This window comes from Coturnix japonica, chromosome 24 (assembly GCF_054131305.1).
Source record: "Coturnix japonica strain WE chromosome 24, WE-NBRP24, whole genome shotgun sequence".
Taxonomy (NCBI): domain Eukaryota; kingdom Metazoa; phylum Chordata; class Aves; order Galliformes; family Phasianidae; genus Coturnix; species Coturnix japonica.
Genome location: NC_140686.1, coordinates 4,485,796 through 4,502,875, shown reverse-complemented (window position 1 = coordinate 4,502,875; position 17,080 = coordinate 4,485,796). Strand labels below are relative to the sequence as shown.

The window sequence follows — 17,080 nt, the reverse complement described above, 5'->3', positions numbered from 1 at the left end:
ACTATCCACCATATTTAAAGAGTTGTGGCAGTCAGGTAAAACCCTTAGTGACAGGAGAAAGGGAAACATCACACTTGTTTTTAAAGAGTTTAAGAAAGGAGGTACTTTCCAAGGCCCAGACAACCTTCTATTATGGAGTGACTAGAGTGGAGGATAAAGAAATAGCAACTGATGTTAGCTACCTAGAGAGCTCATCTCTCTAAATTGGAGAAATATCATGGATGGATTCTTTGGTAGACAGGGAAGTGCTGCCAAGTGGTGTATCTGATATGTTAGTGAAAAGAGATCGCATTCAGACAGATACTGACAGCCTACAGAAGCAGGTCTTATGATGTTCAGCAAGGCCAAGCGCAAGATCCTGCACCTGGGTTGGGAAGTCATCAGCTTCAGCACAGGCTGGACAATGAACAGACTGAGAGCAGTCCTGTGGAAAAGGACTTGGGGATAATGCTGGATGAAGAATTACATATAAGCTGAGAATGCATGCTTGCAGTCCAAAAAGCCAATTGCACCCTGGGCCCCAAAAATGAAGCACTGCATGGCCAGCAGGCCAAGAGAGGTGGTGTCCCCTTCTACTCCACTCTTTCAAAACCCTACCAGGAGCACCGAGTTCATCTCCGGGGCCCCCAGCACAAAAAATCTCTGGCTAGAGCAGGTCCAGGGAAGGGTCTCAAAAAACAATTTGAGGACTGGAACACTTTTCCTATGAGGAAAGCTGACAGAGTTGGGGAATATAAGAGTTTGCAGAGACCGTATGATGGCCTTTCAATAATTAATGGGGGCTTACACGAAAGACTTTTAACTATGGCCTGTAGTGACAGAGCAAAGGGTAACAGTTTTAAACTAAAAGATCGTTCAGATTAGATATAAGGAATAAATTCTTGATGAGGGTGATGAGGCACTGCAACAGGTTACCCACAGCTGGGAAGTTTCAATTAGGTGATTTTTAAAGGTCCTTTCCAGCCCAATTCTATAATTCAATGATTCTAACCACCTTTTGTGCATCTTACAGAAACAATATCACTGCAGTAGAGAATCTCCTTTTCTTTATGCAAACACACGTACATTTTTTTTCTAGAAAGAAGTTTAACCTCTATTGTCATCAAAAGAAACAGTACCTTTTTTCCCAAGACATGGATGTCAAACAGCTTGGAGCAATTTCCATTCCATACTTAGAAGTTGCAATAGTTTTCTGAACTCTTATCTAATCATCTACTTCATATGCTTGCTTATATAGGTTTTCACCTGATTTGTAATTTTCAGGGCTCGTTGTAGAAATTCTAAGACCTTAATAGGGAACTGTTTTGTATCTCGCTAACAAATACTTAAATTCACATATATCAGAATTAAGAAACTAAGAACCCATTGAGGTTAGATATACTCTCTCCCATGTATAACAAATGATCTAGCTGCTTCACTTTTATTTATCTTTCCCAACCAAAAGGAATACCTGCCAACATACTTCCACTCACTACCTCCCACCTACACTCTCTTTCCCATGTCCTTCCACTAGCTCTAAACTCAGTGGCCAGTTTAAACAAAACATGAGAGGATGGCTTTGGAAGAGCATATGTAATACATGTTTTCATACAACTGCCAGAGAGGCAAAGAAAAAGCCAGGTAAATAATCAATCATGCTAATGAAGCATAAGCCTGTGAATCACCCATTCTGTCCCACCTGCAGCTCCTGGACAGCTCCATCTGCAGACCCTAGCCAGGAATCAGACACAGGACATGACCCCTATTGCTCCTCTGCAGATTGGTATATTTGGCAATGAGAAGGAAATGAGTAAATGTGGACTGCCTGACAAGGGGTGATGATAGCAGGTATGCTGGAGGAACCTTACACTGTAGAAGGATGTTTAGAAATGTTGAATGGAGCTGTAGTGGAGAAAACACCCAAAGATAGAGCCATATTTCATTAAATCTGCTGCTGAAATAACATCTTGCTAGCAAAACATTAATTTAATATGAAGAATTTACAACTACAATGTATCTGCCCACAAAGGGACATGACAAAAAAAAAACAACAACTATTTATAAATACCTTCAATATCATCTACACTCAATTTCTCCTGTGGATCTGCAAAACAAATGAATCAAATGCTTAATTAAATATGCTTATCAGAAAGATTTTGAAGCTAAAATCAGAATATAAAAGACATCATTACCTGATTTTTGCTTTTCTGTTTTTGAAGATGTTTCATTCATCTCTAAAACTGCAGAAACCTTTAACTATGAAAGACAAACCAATGAAAAATAAACACCCATACATTGAAAGTAACTACATATTCATTAATGAGCAGGACAAGTAGATTTCAATGAAAAGCATTTACCTGCAAATTACTGGGTTTCTCTGAAAAGCCTGGAGATGAAAAATGAAAGCGTTATTTTATTTAATTGAAGATATCTTTTATTCTTTACAACATTAGTAGGCTCTGTAATTGTTTCTTGCACAAATTACTTCATTGAGAGTGAAATAGCTAATATCCAATTATCTTATCACACAGAACTTGTAGTAGTATATAAGAAATACAGAGTAATTCCCATCATCCAACTTTTATTAAAAAAAAAAAAAAGAATCAAATCACAGAATGACAACAATTCATGTGAAGCATTAAGTCATGTCTATTAAGAGAACAAGATTAAAATATTTTGTTCCTTTTGGAAGCTGAATTCTGCTTTCTGGAAAAATTAATTAGAGCAGATAGCTTTGGCTTCTTAATGACCAATCAAGAAAGAACCCAGCAGAACTATGACTACTTCTATTCTAGCAGTGCATAATGTTGAGGCTACTTTCTCATTAACAGCTTATGGAGAGCAAGGGTACAGACACAGCAACCTCATACAAACATCATTCAATGAGGTAAAAACAATCTGGTTCTCAGCTGACCTCTCTGGATCAGTTTGCAAGGAAATAAATGATACAAACATTGCTTGGTTGTAATGCACAACATGTGCGTTATTCCAAATCTTTTTCAAGTTTAGTGTCAAATCTTATTTCCTAACTCACACAACCTACTGCCCTGTGCTGCAGTCATCTTATACTTTACGACTCCATTCATGAAACAAGCATACAAAATGCTTCTACGAATTGTTCCACAAAATAATTTTTAGATTTAAAAAATACTAAAAACAAATCATCAAGACTTGATTTTCGAACACTAGGTGGTCAAGTAACATGGAAATACATTAAAAAGACTACCACAGTCACCTCTTCCCCCCTCCCACACTGATTTCAAGCTTAGCAGAATCATATGAAGCAGACATTAAAGACAATTGGTAAGTTGATTTATGGATTCCAGAAGCTTGCTAAGATTTGGTGTCTGCTTACAAAAATAAAATTGGACTTGCCTTTTAGGCTATGTCATTGAATCCATATTATAAGCCACATTGCCAAAGCACTCTCAAAAAGATAAAAGATTTATTCCAATAGCAAAATTTTCCAGCACACTTATGATCAATCAGGATGGTCATAAAGCAACTGCCATGAGCTGCAGGTGGAAACCCGCAGAAACATAACAAGAATTTGCCCACATATTTTAGTTCTTAAAGAAAAATAGGAAACTAAAAAAAATTAAATAAACAAACAAAAAGATTAACCAAATGATATTTTTCTTCTGCTGATTATCCAGAAATATCCAAATCCTCAGACAGATAAATCTTAAACCAGATATCACTCCCACCACTTTAAGCAACCACTTAAAGCAAAGAAAAACACCCGAACAAACACATATCCAAAAAGTATACATAATGAACGCAAGAACCGCCTGGACTAATCAAGCAGGCCAGCAAGTTCAGTGTTCACTGCTGTTAATTAACATCAGCCAAGCACTTCATTGCTACAGCACATACTCACTGAACAACAGGACTAACAAGGAAAACAAAAGAAAAAGTTCACTTGTCTATAAACACAGACAAATCCAATCTATGAGATAGTTACCCTTGTTGTGCTCCCCTGAAACACTCTGCAAGCGTACTCCATGTTCAACTGCAGGTGGGAGAAACACAGGAGGAGATGCTTTCCTCGAACCTTCAGAACACGGCTGTACAATACAGTACATACGCGTAAGAATTTGTACAAAACAATTTTTTTAAAATAAAATCTAACAAAGGCTTTTGCATTTTAAATAAAAGGGCAAAAAAATCCTCACAATTCATCTAAACTATTCCATAATGTTGATTAAGGCTGGCAAATCACAGAGCCACACAAGAAATTAACACAGGAAATCAAGATGTTGATTGTGAACAAGAAGCTGCAGCTCTGTGTTGATTGAACATTGGCATCAAATTTGCACCTGGCATTCAAATATCAGCCTACATTGCTGGGGCACATGTCCCACAATGTTGAGTGAGTGCATCACTACGTTGCAAAAGCAAGATTTGATTTGCTTAAAGGCCAAAAAGGCAAAGCTGATAGCGATTAAGCTATCTAGAAAGTCTTGTATTTTTAAGAAAGGAGCGGGGAATTAGTTTTTTTCCCAACAACAAAGGCTAGAGGGGAAGTAGCTACAGACCCTGCTCACTCTCATCTTGAGAATTATCAGACAGAAAGGATAAACACAGCCAGCACACTTGGTGTCTGCTGAACATGATTTTCAAAATCGGATTAAGTCTATCTAGAGAAGACAGAGGTTCTATACAGAAAAATCTAAATGTCTGGGTTGCTCAGTGTATTGGCATCCATTAAACTCTGACTGGATCAGCAGAATAGATCTGAATAGTAGGAAAAAAAAAAATCCTCACAAAAATATGCCTGAGAAGTTCATAAGTTTAAAAGCAGCAATAAACTGCTGTATTAAAACTGTGCTAGAAAATCAACTCCAAAGCCTGCAGCCAGGAGGCCAACGTAAGTAGTCTGACATAACTTTGTCCCAGTACTATCTCAACAGAGAACCTACGCTACAGGTATTTCAATGACCCTCAGATACAGGACATCGAGCAGCAGCAACATGGGGTAAATAAGCCTCACCAGGGGCGGGGCTCAACTCAAAGGCAAGCTCTCACGTAGTTCTCATCTGGCTCTCCCACAGACCGGGGAGATGCACATATCACAGAAAGTACCTCAGAATCCCAGGGAGAATCAGACTCTTCCTTTTTCTCTGTTCCTACTGCTGGCAGAGCACCTACAAAAAAATGGACAAAGAGAGACACTGAGAATTTACTGCACTCCACTTTTATACCCCATCAGTCAAACAAAGGATCTGAAAGATGAGTAACAGTACTACAGCAAAGGACAAACCAAGAAATGAGTTACACTCAACGGTAGCTTTACACCCAGTCACATCACATTATTCTCTTTTCTCCTCTTCATTTCTTTTCCAGCAAAAGATGCATAAGAATGGTGGCTGACATGACAATGTCCCTCGTGTTGGGACAACGTTAAGGAAGAAACTCCAGCATGCTTCAGTCTCAGCATATGGACACCCTGAGTCATCTTCCCTCTTGCCTACACCTCCATCATCTGGCACTTACTATCACATTCCACTCTACAGGACATACCACAAAAGCACGATACAAAACAACCTCACACTAAGAGGAAGCTGCCAACACACACGGCTCCTTGCTTAGTGCTATCAAGGGATACCTCACCTGACCATGATTCATAATCCTGCAACTTCTGACCAGGTACATACATAAGAAACTGACATTTAGGAATGAAACAGAAGCTCACAGCTCCAATACAGTCCAGAACACTGCAAGCATTTTAAATCTTATCACTTCAAAGTCTAGTATCTTCTGACCACCAAACTCCCATCTAGAGCAGACCACAGTCAGTTCTCTCTTCTAAGCTACTCCATTATGTAAAACAAACTCAGGATTGACTCACACAGAAACGCAAGGAAAATTTACAGGAATGAGCCAGACAGGAGCAATGGCGTCCACTCTGGAAAACCATAACTGCTGATTCCAGCCTGAGTGCTGACTATTCACGCTTTTCCAAAATAAACTCTTTGCACATAAAATGCACTAAGAGAAAAGTGAATGCACCGTGAGTGCTGCTTCCACACCTTCTGAGCAGCAACCTACCAATAGCTACACGAGCTCTGAAAACATCTACAGCAACAAGATATCCTCTGGAGACGGACATACTATCTTCTGCTCTGAGACCCTGGGGTGAGTACCTAAGCACCCACCTCTCTCTGATCAGGTCATGCTCTCAAGCATACAAATGAGTAGCACAGGAGAGATCTCCTACATTTTACAACTGAACAAGGTGAGGCACTGGAAGAGTCTTCTCCGACTTTGAATCAGGTCAGCTCTTGGCTGAAGCCCTGAAAAACCACAGCTTTTCAATCTGATAGTACCCATTAGAAAGGGAATCAATAGTGTCACACACAAGGCACACTAGACTACCTACTTGTTTTGTGCAGATCAAGGAGAACACAGCAACAAAATTAATAAAGAAACTTGCATCATACATAAGCATTAGGAACCCAGCACCACCATTTGTGACCTTTAGGAAAGAACGAAAAGCAACAAAAGCTGCAGACCACCTCTACCACAGCAGGCTAGGGTTCACAGCTAAATCTTAAACCAGATACCACTCCCACCACTTTAAGCAACCACTTAAAGCAAAGAAAAACACCCGAACAAATACATATCCAAAATGTATACATAATGAACGCAAGAACCTCCTGGACTAATCAAGCAGGCCAGCAAGTTCAGTGTTCACTGCTGTTAATTAACATCAGCCAAGCACTTCATTGCTACAGCACATACTCACTGAACAACAGGACTAACAAGGAAAACAAAAGAAAAAGTTCACTTGTCTATAAACACAGACAAATCCAATCTATCAGATAGTTACCCTTGTTGTGCTCCCCTGAAACACTCTGCAAGCGTACTCCATGTTCAACTGCAGGTGGGAGAAACACAGGAGGAGATGCTTTCCTCGAACCTTCAGAACACGGCTGTACAATACAGTACATACGCGTAAGAATTTGTACAAAACAATTTTTTTAAAATAAAATCTAACAAAGGCTTTTGCATTTTAAATAAAAGGGCAAAAAAATCCTCACAATTCATCTAAACTATTCCATAATGTTGATTAAGGCTGGCAAATCACAGAGCCACACAAGAAATTAACACAGGAAATCAAGATGTTGATTGTGAACAAGAAGCTGCAGCTCTGTGTTGATTGAACATTGGCATCAAATTTGCACCTGGCATTCAAATATCAGCCTACATTGCTGGGGCACATGTCCCACAATGTTGAGTGAGTGCATCACTACGTTGCAAAAGCAAGATTTGATTTGCTTAAAGGCCAAAAAGGCAAAGCTGATAGCGATTAAGCTATTTAGAAAGTCTTGTATTTTTAAGAAAGGAGCGGGGAATTAGTTTTTTTCCCAACAACAAAGGCTAGAGGGGAAGTAGCTACAGGCCCTGCTCACTCTCATCTTGAGAATTATCAGACAGAAAGGATAAACACAGCCAGCACACTTGGTGTCTGCTGAACACGATTTTCAAAATCGGATTAAGTCTATCTAGAGAAGACAGAGGTTCTATACAGAAAAATCTAAATGTCTGGGTTGCTCAGTGTATTGGCATCCATTAAACTCTGACTGGATCAGCAGAATAGATCTGAATAGTAGGAAAAAAAAAAATCCTCACAAAAATATGCCTGAGAAGTTCATAAGTTTAAAAGCAGCAATAAACTGCTGTATTAAAACTGTGCTAGAAAATCAACTCCAAAGCCTGCAGCCAGGAGGCCAACGTAAGTAGTCTGACATAACTTTGTCCCAGTACTATCTCAACAGAGAACCTACGCTACAGGTATTTCAATGACCCTCAGATACAGGACATCGAGCAGCAGCAACATGGGGTAAATAAGCCTCACCAGGGGCGGGGCTCAACTCAAAGGCAAGCTCTCACGTAGTTCTCATCTGGCTCTCCCACAGACCGGGGAGATGCACATATCACAGAAAGTACCTCAGAATCCCAGGGAGAATCAGACTCTTCCTTTTTCTCTGTTCCTACTGCTGGCAGAGCACCTACAAAAAAATGGACAAAGAGAGACACTGAGAATTTACTGCACTCCACTTTTATACCCCATCAGTCAAACAAAGGATCTGAAAGATGAGTAACAGTACTACAGCAAAGGACAAACCAAGAAATGAGTTACACTCAACGGTAGCTTTACACCCAGTCACATCACATTATTCTCTTTTCTCCTCTTCATTTCTTTTCCAGCAAAAGATGCATAAGAATGGTGGCTGACATGACAATGTCCCTCGTGTTGGGACAACGTTAAGGAAGAAACTCCAGCATGCTTCAGTCTCAGCATATGGACACCCTGAGTCATCTTCCCTCTTGCCTACACCTCCATCATCTGGCACTTACTATCACATTCCACTCTACAGGACATACCACAAAAGCACGATACAAAACAACCTCACACTAAGAGGAAGCTGCCAACACACACGGCTCCTTGCTTAGTGCTATCAAGGGATACCTCACCTGACCATGATTCATAATCCTGCAACTTCTGACCAGGTACATACATAAGAAACTGACATTTAGGAATGAAACAGAAGCTCACAGCTCCAATACAGTCCAGAACACTGCAAGCATTTTAAATCTTATCACTTCAAAGTCTAGTATCTTCTGACCACCAAACTCCCATCTAGAGCAGACCACAGTCAGTTCTCTCTTCTAAGCTACTCCATTATGTAAAACAAACTCAGGATTGACTCACACAGAAACGCAAGGAAAATTTACAGGAATGAGCCAGACAGGAGCAATGGCGTCCACTCTGGAAAACCATAACTGCTGATTCCAGCCTGAGTGCTGACTATTCATGCTTTTCCAAAATAAACTCTTTGCACATAAAATGCACTAAGAGAAAAGTGAATGCACCGTGAGTGCTGCTTCCACACCTTCTGAGCAGCAACTGACCAATAGCTACACGAGCTCTGAAAACATCTACAGCAACAAGATATCCTCTGGAGACGGACATACTATCTTCTGCTCTGAGACCCTGGGGTGAGTACCTAAGCACCCACCTCTCTCTGATCAGGTCATGCTCTCAAGCATACAAACGAGTAGCACAGGAGAGATCTCCTACATTTTACAACTGAACAAGGTGAGGCACTGGAAGAGTCTTCTCCGACTTTGAATCAGGTCAGCTCTTGGCTGAAGCCCTGAAAAACCACAGCTTTTCAATCTGATAGTACCCATTAGAAAGTGAATCAATAGTGTCACACACAAGGCACACTAGACTACCTACTTGTTTTGTGCAGATCAAGGAGAACACAGCAACAAAATTAATAAAGAAACTTGCATCATACATAAGCATTAGGAACCCAGCACCACCATTTGTGACCTTTAGGAAAGAACGAAAAGCAACAAAAGCTGCAGACCACCTCTACCACAGCAGGCTAGGGTTCACAGCTAAATCTTAAACCAGATACCACTCCCACCACTTTAAGCAACCACTTAAAGCAAAGAAAAACACCCGAACAAACACATATCCAAAATGTATACATAATGAACGCAAGAACCTCCTGGACTAATCAAGCAGGCCAGCAAGTTCAGTGTTCACTGCTGTTAATTAACATCAGCCAAGCACTTCATTGCTACAGCACATACTCACTGAACAACAGGACTAACAAGGAAAACAAAAGAAAAAGTTCACTTGTCTATAAACACAGACAAATCCAATCTATCAGATAGTTACCCTTGTTGTGCTCCCCTGAAACACTCTGCAAGCGTACTCCATGTTCAACTGCAGGTGGGAGAAACACAGGAGGAGATGCTTTCCTCGAACCTTCAGAACACGGCTGTACAATACAGTACATACGCGTAAGAATTTGTACAAAACAATTTTTTTAAAATAAAATCTAACAAAGGCTTTTGCATTTTAAATAAAAGGGCAAAAAAATCCTCACAATTCATCTAAACTATTCCATAATGTTGATTAAGGCTGGCAAATCACAGAGCCACACAAGAAATTTACACAGGAAATCAAGATGTTGATTGTGAACAAGAAGCTGCAGCTCTGTGTTGATTGAACATTGGCATCAAATTTGCACCTGGCATTCAAATATCAGCCTACATTGCTGGGGCACATGTCCCACAATGTTGAGTGAGTGCATCACTACGTTGCAAAAGCAAGATTTGATTTGCTTAAAGGCCAAAAAGGCAAAGCTGATAGCGATTAAGCTATCTAGAAAGTCTTGTATTTTTAAGAAAGGAGTGGGGAATTAGTTTTTTTCCCAACAACAAAGGCTAGAGGGGAAGTAGCTACAGACCCTGCTCACTCTCATCTTGAGAATTATCAGACAGAAAGGATAAACACAGCCAGCACACTTGGTGTCTGCTGAACACGATTTTCAAAATCGGATTAAGTCTATCTAGAGAAGACAGAGGTTCTATACAGAAAAATCTAAATGTCTGGGTTGCTCAATGTATTGGCATCCATTAAACTCTGACTGGATCAGCAGAATAGATCTGAATAGTAGGAAAAAAAAAAAATCCTCACAAAAATATGCCTGAGAAGTTCATAAGTTTAAAAGCAGCAATAAACTGCTGTATTAAAACTGTGCTAGAAAATCAACTCCAAAGCCTGCAGCCAGGAGGCCAACGTAAGTAGTCTGACATAACTTTGTCCCAGTACTATCTCAACAGAGAACCTACGCTACAGGTATTTCAATGACCCTCAGATACAGGACATCGAGCAGCAGCAACATGGGGTAAATAAGCCTCACCAGGGGCGGGGCTCAACTCAAAGGCAAGCTCTCACGTAGTTCTCATCTGGCTCTCCCACAGACCGGGGAGATGCACATATCACAGAAAGTACCTCAGAATCCCAGGGAGAATCAGACTCTTCCTTTTTCTCTGTTCCTACTGCTGGCAGAGCACCTACAAAAAAATGGACAAAGAGAGACACTGAGAATTTACTGCACTCCACTTTTATACCCCATCAGTCAAACAAAGGATCTGAAAGATGAGTAACAGTACTACAGCAAAGGACAAACCAAGAAATGAGTTACACTCAACGGTAGCTTTACACCCAGTCACATCACATTATTCTCTTTTCTCCTTTTCATTTCTTTTCCAGCAAAAGATGCATAAGAATGGTGGCTGACATGACAATGTCCCTCGTGTTGGGACAACGTTAAGGAAGAAACTCCAGCATGCTTCAGTCTCAGCATATGGACACCCTGAGTCATCTTCCCTCTTGCCTACACCTCCATCATCTGGCACTTACTATCACATTCCACTCTACAGGACATACCACAAAAGCACGATACAAAACAACCTCACACTAAGAGGAAGCTGCCAACACACACGGCTCCTTGCTTAGTGCTATCAAGGGATACCTCACCTGACCATGATTCATAATCCTGCAACTTCTGACCAGGTACATACATAAGGACTGACATTTAGGAATGAAACAGAAGCTCACAGCTCCAATACAGTCCAGAACACTGCAAGCATTTTAAATCTTATCACTTCAAAGTCTAGTATCTTCTGACCACCAAACTCCCATCTAGAGCAGACCACAGTCAGTTCTCTCTTCTAAGCTACTCCATTATGTAAAACAAACTCAGGATTGACTCACACAGAAACGCAAGGAAAATTTACAGGAATGAGCCAGACAGGAGCAATGGCGTCCACTCTGGAAAACCATAACTGCTGATTCCAGCCTGAGTGCTGACTATTCATGCTTTTCCAAAATAAACTCTTTGCACATAAAATGCACTAAGAGAAAAGTGAATGCACCGTGAGTGCTGCTTCCACACCTTCTGAGCAGCAACTGACCAATAGCTACACGAGCTCTGAAAACATCTACAGCAACAAGATATCCTCTGGAGACGGACATACTATCTTCTGCTCTGAGACCCTGGGGTGAGTACCTAAGCACCCACCTCTCTCTGAGGTCATGCTCTCAAGCATACAAACGAGTAGCACAGGAGAGATCTCCTACATTTTACAACTGAACAAGGTGAGGCACTGGAAGAGTCTTCTCCGACTTTGAATCAGGTCAGCTCTTGGCTGAAGCCCTGAAAAACCACAGCTTTTCAATCTGATAGCACCCATTAGAAAGGGAATCAATAGTGTCACACACAAGGCACACTAGACTACCTACTTGTTTTGTGCAGATCAAGGAGAACACAGCAACAAAATTAATAAAGAAACTTGCATCATACATAATCATTAGGAACCCAGCACCACCATTTGTGACCTTTAGGAAAGAACGAAAAGCAACAAAAGCTGCAGACCTTCTCTACCACAGCAGGCTAGGGTTCACAGCTAAATCTTAAACCAGATACCACTCCCACCACTTTAAGCAACCACTTAAAGCAAAGAAAAACACCCGAACAAACACATATCCAAAAAGTATACATAATGAACGCAAGAACCGCCTGGACTAATCAAGCAGGCCAGCAAGTTCAGTGTTCACTGCTGTTAATTAACATCAGCCAAGAACTTCATTGCTACAGCACATACTCACTGAACAACAGGACTGACAAGGAAAACAAAAGAAAAAGTTCACTTGTCTATAAACACAGACAAATCCAATCTATCAGATAGTTACCCTTGTTGTGCTCCCCTGAAACACTCTGCAAGCGTACTCCATGTTCAACTGCAGGTGGGAGAAACACAGGAGGAGATGCTTTCCTCGAACCTTCAGAACACGGCTGTATAATACAGTACATACGGTAAGAATTGGTACAAAACAATTTTTTTAAAATAAAATCTAACAAAGGCTTTTGCATTTTAAATAAAAGGGCAAAAAAATCCTCACAATTCATCTAAACTATTCCATAATGTTGATTAAGGCTGGCAAATCACAGAGCCACACAAGAAATTAACACAGGAAATCAAGATGTTGATTGTGAACAAGAAGCTGCAGCTCTGTGTTGATTGAACATTGGCATCAAATTTGCACCTGGCATTCAAATATCAGCCTACATTGCTGGGGCACATGTCCCACAATGTTGAGTGAGTGCATCACTACGTTGCAAAAGCAAGATTTGATTTGCTTAAAGGCCAAAAAGGCAAAGCTGATAGCGATTAAGCTATCTAGAAAGTCTCGTATTTTTAAGAAAGGAGTGGGGAATTAGTTTTTTTCCCAACAACAAAGGCTAGAGGGGAAGTAGTTATTCTGTTTCACTACTGTGATAGAAAATCAACTCAAAAGCCTGCAAGCAAAGGGCCGATACAAGAAGCTTAATGTAACTTTGTCCCAGTAATATCTCCACACAGAACCTACACTACAAGTATTTCGTTGACCCTCAGATACAGGACATCGAGCAGCAGCAATATGGGGTAAATAAGCCTCACCAGGGGCAGGGCTCAACGCAAAGGCAAGCTCTCACGTAGTTCTCATCTGGCTCTCCCACAGACTGGGGAGATGCACATTTCACATAAAGTACCTCAGAATCCCAGGGAGAATCAGACTCTTCCTTTTTCTCTGCTCCTACTGTGGGTTGGGCTTCTACAAAAAAAAAGGAGAAATACAGACACTGAGAAATATACTGCACTACACTTTTATACCCCATCAGTCAAATAAAGGATCTGAAAGACGAGCAGTAATTCTACAGCAAAGAACAAACCAAACAGTGAGTCCCACTCAAGGGTAACTTTACATCCAGTCACATCACAGTATTCTCTTCACTCCTCTTCATCTGTTTTCCAGCAGAAGATGCCCAAGCAGGACAGCTGACATGGCTACGTTCACCATGTTTGGACAATGTTCTGTGCAGCATCTGACCAATAGCTACACATGCTCCGAAGAAGTCTACTGCAACAAGCAGTGCTCTGGAGTCAGACAATGGAAATAGTATCTTCTGCTTTCACACCCTGGGGTCTATGCCAAATTACCCAACTCTCTCTGAGCTGGTCATGCTCTCAAGCCCACAAAGGTTTAGCAAAGGAGAGATCTCCTACATTCTACAACTGAACAAGTCGAGGTACTGGAAGAGTCTTCTCTGAGTTTGAATCAGGTCTGCTTTTGGCTGAAGCCCTGAAAAACCACAGCTTTTCAATCTGACAGTACCCATTCGAAAGGGAATCAGCAGTGCCACACACAAGACACACTAGACTACCTACTTGTTTTGTTCAGATATAGGAGAATACAGCAAAAAAAATTAATAAAGAAACTTGCATCATACGTAATCATTAGGAATCCAGCACCACCATTTGTGACCGTTAGGTAAGAACGAAAAAAAACAAAAGCTGCAGACCTTCTCTACCACAGCAGGCTAGGGTTCACAGGTAACAGGAAAGTTTATCATCTTTGAAGATAATAATCATTTTACTTTATTTACTGAACATTAATACTTATAGAGGAGCAATCAGGATCATATTTAAACTCACTTCTCACATAAGCTGTGTCTTCTGAAACTTTACGGACTTGATGTTTATTACTAGAAACAGAATGTTTCACATCCCCCAAAACTGTCGTTTGCAGCTTCCTTCTTGTATCTTCCTTCTCCTGTTCTTCTTTCCATTTAGGTGACTCCTTCTAAAACAGATTGACCAAAACAGCTGAAAAGCACAGAAATCAATATCTACTTCACCACCCATTAACAACTTGGAAAACGGTTTTCTTGGGTAAGACTTAAATGAAGCAAAGTGCAACATGGTTTCTAAAGGCCTACAATTTTTAGTGGGAATCTGCACAATTAAACTGCAGTGCCTCATGTTGTAAACTTCATCTCTGGCTATGCAAAACCTCTGAGAAGCACTTCCTTGTGTCAATCTAAATGCAGTTTCATTGATATTATTCAGAAAGTCTTCTTTCTGCCTACATATCTCACAATTTCACTAGTTTCCTGCCCTCAATTTCATTCAAAACTTCCTTTTGTTTCTTCATTTCCAGTCATTACCTCATGAATTCTACTAAATGGCTACAACTTCTAATGGATATTATCCATTCCCTCAGTTTTACATAACAGAAAGTGCACAGATTCCAGAAAGAATGAAGTTTCCTGTCTTTCTCCTTCCAAAACTCTCCAATCTCATAATAAAAATATTGAAAATAATGTCTGAGTTTGGCTATGAACAAGATGTTTTCAGTATCAAAATACAATGATTGAATACAGATACGTGATTGAGTATTAACAGGAAAATAGTTTACTGTCGCTTACCTGTATTACCCTTAACAAACTCTTCCAATTGAATCATCCCTGTACACTTACTTTTGTGCTTGAGGGAAATGCTGCCCATAGATTTTCCTCATATCTATTTAGGCCCAGGTTTTCACTTTCTTGTTTTAGTGTTTCATGGAATTTATTATGTACCTCTTTGCACTGCCCTTCTTCCTCTTCCACCAATTCATCTTCCTCAAGGTTGCCTGAATCTGAGACATCTTGTTTCAACAACTCTCCACATTCTCCTCTGCTCAGATTTGCACCTGTTGGTTTTTTTTGTTTGAGGCTTTTCTTCTGTGACTTAGGAATTTCAATTCTAGAACTATCACCACCACCTTAAAGCATGAGAAAGGGAAAGAGGAATTTGAATCAAATGGGTTATATAAATAGCAGCAGGCATTTTACCCATTAAAAACACAGGAAAGTAGTCATCTGGGACTGTATGGAAAAGAAGCCAGGTAAGGGCAGGATGGGAGAAGGACACATCAGACACAAAGGCTTAGGAGGGGACTCAGTATGGTCATTTCCATTATCTTACTTATTTTATTCTGACATGACCATCAGTTCTGTTCTTATAACACTACTTTCCTCAATTACTACAGCCAAGTGAAAACAACAACAACAAAAACCGAAATGAAATTACTTAGTAAGTTTACTTTTGTATGTCATTGTATTATGAAGTACTTTCCAAATAACTTACCAGTATTTCTGAACTTTTGGGGAACATTCATTAACGATGTCAAGTTTGGCTTCTGTGGCTTCTGCAAATAAAAATACATTTTAAAAGAATTATTTGATCTGTTTTTGTTTGCTTTTTTGTTTTAAAGCAAATCCTTTACTTACATCAAATCCTGAACAGTAAATACAACCAGGCTGTCCCCTTTTGAAAGGACTCAGATACTTGCTAGATCCTTCAACTTTAATTACACAAACATTCCTCTCCTCTTGTGTACAAGTCAGTGACTATTCAAAACTATCTGTAAATGCGTAACAATTCTAAAAAGGTATTTTAATCCATTGGTAAAATACAACTACACTCGCGATTACTTACTTGTAAGTATGCACAACTCAAGTATCAATTAAAGTTCCTGAAGCTTGAAGAATAAATTAGTTAATATAACTCCACTTAGTGAAATATCTGTAAATTTCAAAATAATGCTAGAAATTTGAATCACTTCCCCTAAAATCAATGTAAGAAAATAGAAAAAATTTTAAAGTACACATGCTTACATCACCAGCATTACAGAGTGTGCTGAACTAACAAACTAAAGTTCCTAATCACTGCAGAATCCCAGTGCAACAGACTAAATACTCCAGACGCCATTGAAAAAACTGGTAATCCTTTGGAACATTCATAAAAACAGCAGGATAAGCACATGGAGCTTATAAAGAGAAAAATCCAAATATTCAAAAAATGAAGATAGTCATGCAGTGTGAGATTATATACAAGCACGGAATGTCATCCCACAGAAGGAAAAAAGAAAGAAAAAATAATTATTTGAGCAACTCAAGTATCGAACACTTGAGGAACCTAGTGAGGAAGGAAAGAGAACCAGGTGATGAACAATTTCACTAGATTTTGATAAATAAATGTTCTTTTTCATTATCGTGTTCTTTTTCATTAATCATCCTATCATGTAAATTAGGGGAAACAATTGTGAAGTTTGAAAGAGAACAGAACAGGTTATTTATTAACTTATCAATTCCTAGGGTTGGCAAATCTCACTCAATGAACAACTAATACAATGTGGTAGTTTATCTTAATATCTACTCTTTTGCCTCAAACCACAAATCTACTGCATGTTCTGCCAAAGCAACAATTTTTAGGAAAAACTTACAGCAGAAGAAAGGTTGGCAGATGAGAGACTCTTCTTAAGGAGGAAAAAAAAAAAAAAAAAAGAATTGGCTGGAAAAAGAGTTTCCTTCTATCTCATAGGAAATTGCCTTCAAATCACTTATTTTACACAACTGTTTTC

At 39.7% G+C, this 17,080-nt stretch overlaps 1 pseudogene across 1 annotated transcript in view; it reads right to left on the bottom strand.

The window, feature by feature from the left end:
* LOC146757099 (uncharacterized) overlaps positions 1-17,080 on the bottom strand; it is a 47,475-nt pseudogene that overhangs the window by 21,533 nt on the left and 8,862 nt on the right. Inside the window, exons 10-23 of the transcript XR_014936947.1 lie at positions 15,805-15,865; positions 15,255-15,439; positions 14,329-14,476; positions 13,386-13,447; positions 12,545-12,647; positions 10,802-10,863; positions 9,680-9,782; positions 7,876-7,994; positions 6,812-6,962; positions 5,065-5,126; positions 3,944-4,046; positions 2,337-2,365; positions 2,172-2,235; positions 2,048-2,083 (exon numbers count right to left, since the gene is read on the bottom strand). The product of XR_014936947.1 is annotated as an uncharacterized LOC146757099 (transcript). The remainder of the gene's footprint in view (positions 1-2,047; positions 2,084-2,171; positions 2,236-2,336; positions 2,366-3,943; positions 4,047-5,064; positions 5,127-6,811; positions 6,963-7,875; positions 7,995-9,679; positions 9,783-10,801; positions 10,864-12,544; positions 12,648-13,385; positions 13,448-14,328; positions 14,477-15,254; positions 15,440-15,804; positions 15,866-17,080) is intronic.